The sequence below is a fragment of the Lycium ferocissimum genome, unplaced genomic scaffold, assembly GCF_029784015.1.
Source record: "Lycium ferocissimum isolate CSIRO_LF1 unplaced genomic scaffold, AGI_CSIRO_Lferr_CH_V1 ctg11293, whole genome shotgun sequence".
Lineage (NCBI taxonomy): Eukaryota > Viridiplantae > Streptophyta > Magnoliopsida > Solanales > Solanaceae > Lycium > Lycium ferocissimum.
In genome coordinates, this window is record NW_026713762.1 from 4,907 (window position 1) to 11,313 (window position 6,407).

Here is a 6,407-nt window from a genome sequence, read left to right on the forward strand (position 1 = left end):
TTTCATGGTGTTCTCGCATAAGAATAGTAATATTATTTAAATTAATTATAATCTAGCAGCAAATACAACTATATTGTAAAGAAAATCACGCTACCAAATAGCAAAGACAAGACACAAATTCTTTCAAATAACACAACATCTAGATTGGAAATCGGTTTTCGGGGAAGACTATAACAAAATCAATATTCCTTGGTAAAATGGAATTCACCAAACTCGCTCGGGAATTGACTTGAGTAGTTGTTTCTGTTGTAAAGTAGAATTTTCATTATTTTAAAGTTCAATCACAAGAAAAAATTTATTATGAATTATTCAAGGCTAATCTCGATTTCTAAGCCAAAAAGAAGGAAGACACAACTTCGAACAATATTTACCCGCACAAATGCAATGGATATGGTATTAAAATAATAATTTTCTTACATAGTTTGTCTCAAACCTCTAGAGATGACCATCCTTTTTCGGCCGAGTAATGAGTACTCTTGTAGAAACTCAATTCTATCAGCTCTACTCCATTTTCAGCCTATAAAATAAAATATTAATATGAAGTAGAACTAAAATATTATTAGTAAAAAGAACAAAAATGGTATAACTTACAAGTTCAGCACGAGCCGGTACAAACGCTTTTGACCCCATGAAATGATTAATTTTAAGCTTACTTCGATTGGCCCTGTTTATGTCGCATCGTTTCTACAAAGAACATATAAATATATGTAACTTAATCAACAAGGATAATAACATGAAATTTTCTATGGGAAGGGAATAGTAGCACACACAAATTTCATTTGGTAAAATGGGATAAAGTATTGCTCCCAAAGTGCAATGGAGGCCTAGGGGCATGCAATTCTTTTGTTTTTTTTGCCTATCTGTAATTACGCCCCTGTAATTATGCATCTACTTGATGCTTTTCTAATGAAACATCTTATTTCATCAAAAAAACAAAAAAAAAACAAGGATAATAACATGAATATAAATTACCTTATGCTCTGGATCAGCCCACATATCACAAAGCTTATTCCAATTTTCTCGGGTCAACTCTGGCACTTCAATTTTACGAGCTTCTTCCTCCGAACGTGCGCTTTCAAATAGTCGTTTTAACTTGTACCGCCATTGTCGGCTTCTATTTTTCAAAATATCCTCACAACTATCTTTCACGTAATGCTCGTCCAAATCAATTTCAAACTTCTCCTAAAAAACAGATATGTTATGAAGAAACACACGAACAATCAAAATTCCTTAATGTGCAATGGTCAAAAGGGGGTTCTTATTCTTGGAAAGCTTTTTGTGTTATTAGAAGTGAAGTTGAATTCAACACCAACCTTCTACTCTAGAGCCATACGTAGTAAGCGAAGGATACATGAGTTAACTTACAATACCCAAAAGAAGCGAACTCACTATAATCACTATAATGTAATAAAATTACAAGAGTATAGAATCCTTACGTGGCATCTAATTAGTGCTGCATCTTTGTCCTCTCTTGTGAGTTCCTTCCACTTGTTTGGAAGCGAAAGAAAATTTCGGCAATTATCCCTAGTTCATTGGATAATTTTGCCGATTGAGTTGGCTTAGTTGGCCTCCCTTTACCAACTCGGGATCTCAATTTTCATCTTGCTTCCCATAGTCTTCCTCATCCTTTCAAGACCTTTCCCTCTAGTCTTTCCACGACCATTCCTGATCCTAGGGGAATCATCTGAAGGAAAAAAGTCAGTTCAAAATACCACATATGAGTATCGCACAGGATGAAGAAAGCAACAACTTAAAATTTTGCTTCATTTATTTTAACGGACAACCAAGTCAAGAAATTCGAACATTATGGTTAAAGTTTAACATGAATGTCACCTTAATTGTTTAAATTTTCACTTCAAACCTTAAAAGTAACTAATATGTACTAATTAATCTAAGGAATAATATTACCCGTAGTAGTAAAGGAGTATGCTTATTTGACTCATCGTCGGATTGAGTAACCGAAATAGTTTCTCCGGTAATTGTTTTTTGCTTATAGACACGTCCTCCTGGTGCCATGAGCACTTTGCTTTTATCCCCGCTAAATATTATAGTATGTGCATAAGCCGCACATTGGAATCTATAAAATCATATTTCAAATCCTTAGCAACACAATTTTAAGTGTTGGAGTGTATCTTTCTCAAGCTTAATCCTTCTTTTTCTCTCGCATTGCCATAATAGTAGCCAAAGAAATGATATCATAAGCACTACAATTATTTAGTCCCCCACACACACTTATTAAATCATGCAAATATATTAAAAAGTGATACCATTTAACGAATCCCAAGATAAAACAAAATCTAATTCTTTTTCTTTCTTTGAATTTTGCTTAGTTACTTGCTGGCCGTTGACTGAATTGCTTCTTCTAAAATCATGATCTAACATCACTTTATTTATTTTCTTGTTCCCTTACTTTATTTCTTTTCTTTTCTTCGTATAATTGGTCTATGTGGAATCACGACCCCAACTCACATTACGTTTTATGTTTGCTTTGATACTTGTCTTTAATTCTCATAAGATGTAGTTGGGCGCTACCACATTATTCTATGATTTAGTATTTTTTATTCCTATTAAGAGCACTTGATGTTTTTTAATAGTCTAATAATTGTACCTTGAGATAGGAATAGAATTAAGATGATGATTCACCATGGTGGACTTACACGTGACAATCTAAAAGAAATGCTACTGTGACTGTGTAATATTACCTGTGTGTTAGCTACTTGTAATATTACTTGAGTGCCCGTTTATAAATATTTACGTCATAACATCCCTTGTAAACCTTTGCAAGTTGTGGAATGGCCATAGGAATATTTTTCATTTGGTTTCCGAGGCCGAGCACCATTTTTTTCCATCTTTAATTAAGAATATTACGATTTTACAAGGCTTTGGTTAATGTTTCTTTGGAGGCGCTTTGTTCTAAACAGTTGAAAAGTGAGAAGACCAAAATACTACGACACATAAATTTAAACAAGATACTATGACACATAAATTTAAACAATGGGAAGACCAAAACTTTTGTGGCCGACAACTTTATAAAAGGAAGCCGTCCGCTTTTACAAAAGCAAAAGCAGACGGCATCTTCAATATCAGCCGTCCACTTGTAAACTTTTTTTTTTTTTTCAATTTAAAACTCTCAAGATGAATCAGTTTAGGTATCTTTTCTTTCGTTTTCTTCTTCTTCTTTTTTTTCTTTCCTTTATCCTGTGTGGTGAATCATAATATGGATTATCAGTATGATTTCTCCATTCAAGATGCTGCTAATAATCCTTTGATGATGGAATGTACTCTTGACGATCCATTTAATTCATCTTTTTATAACCTTATCGCAGGTGATGGTCATATTTTGAATAACTATTTATATACACTAGTAGTATTTGTTCTTAATAAATTACCGATGTGTTATAATGCTATGGGTGCAGAGAGTTATGCTATGGCGAGATTGGAAAAGGATTTGGAATGTGCGGTGAAATGAGCGGTGAATTTGGATTAAGTGCCCAATTACTCGAGAATCGAGAACCAGGAATTGTTGTTATGTGACAAAAATCAAGAAAAGATAATGACTAAAAAAAATAGTTCAAGAATGTTGTCTCGAGATACAATTTCAAAGTACTTTTACATGCCAATGACTCAAGCAGCCAAGGAACTTAATATTGGGTTGACACTTTTAAAGAAAAGATGTAGGGATTTGGGAATTCAAAGGTGGCCACATAGGAAGTTGATGAGTCTTCAAACACTAATCAAGAATGTTAAGGTTCACTCTCTCTATATACACATCTTCTATACACTCTTGTTTCAATTGCATATAATATTATGGTGATGGTGTTAAATTTTAATTTTGCAATGTTAAAAACTCGTTTATATATGACGATGCAAAATTTGCAGGAATTGGAGAGGGGGGAAGGGAATGGTATGGAGCAAAAGGATGTGATAAATTTATTAGAGGAAGAGAAGAAGAAGATGGAAGAATTTCCGGATATGGAACTTCGGAGAGAAAACAAAGAGATTAAGGCAATCTGTTTCAAGGCTAACTACAAGAGGAGAAGGCTTATGGGTATGGCGAGAAGGCTTCTTTTGGTACTTACCGCAATGGTAGTCCGATTCTGCAGACAATAATGCGGCTATTGGTTATGGCCATAGAGAGGAAGATGATGATGATGAAGTCATTAAGTCTCTTCTTGCTGACTGTTTCACTTCCAGTAGACCAACCTTGCATGACTGAACTTTTTTTTGTTTTGTTTTTAATTTTTTTTTTTTCTTCTTTTATGTCCCAGCTACTCGAAGAAAGTAGTTGGGACAATGGTAAAATTATCTCGTGCTGGTAAAATTTTCCTCATTTCTATAAAAAGTAAGTTTATTTTCTTAACTTTAGACCGTGTGAAATATGGATGCTCCGCCAGTTCCCCTTTAGCACCGATTAATGTTCATTTTGAAAATAAATTTAAAAGAAAAAAAGATAAAACAAGAAAAGAAAAGAGAAAATGAGTCAGTATACGGTAAGGATATGTTATTGCACATAAAACACATTATTGCACATAACGCAGCGCGTTCTATAATGCAAGGGACCTCTTTATGCCAGAGGTAGGCCTAACGAACATTTGAAGGACAAACATGTCTTTTATGTATCATTCCATAACTCTTCCTAAAACTAATTTACAAGAATAATAAAAATTTATTACCTGCCAGTTTAATAATACAATTCAAAGTTAATCTAAGATATCTAACACTTCATCTCCACTAATTTCTTTTAGTTGTCTTCAACCTTCGTCATTAATTGGACGGCTGCTTTTTATAAAGCTTGTCGACCACAAAAAAATAGGCCCGAATCCATTTTAGAAATTAAGCACACCTTTTTTTTTTATTCTTTAATAATATACAATATGAAAATAATGTAACAAAACATGAAAATATTAGTTAGTTGTCACTTGTTATCATAAATTATCGTAGACAAAGATCCTTTATATTTAGCTATGAATATTTTTCATCACAACTAGTTGATTTATTCAACTACAAATGCAGTGTCGTGCATTGCCATAATAGTAGCCAGCAAAATGATATCATAAGCACTACAATTATTTAGTCCCCCACACACTTATTAAATCATACAAATATATTAAAAAGTGATACCATTTAACGAATCCCAAGATAAAACAAAATCTAATTCTTTTTCTTTCTTTGAATTTTGCTTAGTTACTTCTTGGCCGTTGACTCGAATTGCTTCTTCTAAAATCATGATCTAACATCACTTTATTTCTTTTCTTGTTCCCTTACTTTATTTCTTTTATTTTCTTCGTATAATTGGTCTATGTGGAATCACGACCCCAACTCACATTACGTTTTATGTTTGCTTTGATACTTGCCTTTAATTCTCATAAGATGTAGTTGGGCGCTACCACATTATTCTATGATTTAGTATTTTTTATTCCTATTAAGAGCACTTGAAAAAATATTAGTTAGTTGTCACTTGTCATCATAAATTATCGCGCACAAAGATCCTTTATATTTAGCTATGAATATTTTTCATCACAACTAGTTGATTTATTCAACTACAAATTTTAAATCGTCGCTATTTAAAACATGACATATTTTGTGACAAATTGTTTTTTGTCACTAAGTCACATGTTGATTAGAGACAATAAATTGCTCGTCACTAATTGCTTATAGTATTAGTGACAAAAATTAAGGTGATCATTAAATATAAAAATTAAGGTGATCTCATCCCTCCTTTCTTCGCACCGCTTTGCTTTTTTCATAAATATCCTAAATTTTCTTAAAATTTCGCTATCAGGAAACACTCGAACATTGATAACTTGTCACCATAAACAATCGGAAACAAAGATCATTGATTTTAGCTACAAATTTTTTTCGTCGCCAATAGTTAAATCATTCAACTACAACTTTTAAATCGTCGCTATTTAAAACATTACATATTTTACGACAAAAATTTGTTGTCACTAAGTCGCATGTTGATTAGGGACAATAAATTGTCTGTCACTAATTGTTTATGTTATTAGTGACAAAAACTAAGGTCACAATTAAACATAAAATTTTGTAGCTAAAACTTACAATGATTAACTACAAATTCTAATTTGTCGCTAATGTATCAACATAGTTTTTGCGACAAAAGTTTTTCGTCTCCAAAATTTAACTAATTTTAGGACGAAAATAAGTTTGTCATAAATTGGGTACATCATTAATGACAAAATAATGTGTCACTAATAACTATAAATTCGTGGCTAATAGAACTCAATAAATGGCGCCAACTCATTTATTGGAGGGAAACTTTAGGGGACAAAACTTTGCTACGAAATTTTGTGTTTCGTCACTAAAAATATGTGCCTCATGTATTTAAGGACGAAATGTAACTTTTGACACGAAAAGTGAATAATTAGTGACGAATTTTATGCCGTAGC

The 6,407-nt window shown here is 32.6% G+C and overlaps 1 long non-coding RNA gene across 1 annotated transcript; it reads right to left on the reverse strand.

The window, feature by feature from the left end:
• Positions 1-464: 464 nt before the first annotated feature.
• LOC132041712 (uncharacterized) lies at positions 465-1,697 on the reverse strand. Its single transcript, XR_009411194.1, has 4 exons — positions 1,437-1,697; positions 973-1,182; positions 592-684; positions 465-517 (listed from the first exon to the last, which is right to left on the reverse strand). It is a non-coding gene; the product is annotated as an uncharacterized LOC132041712 (long non-coding RNA).
• Positions 1,698-6,407: the final 4,710 nt, after the last annotated feature.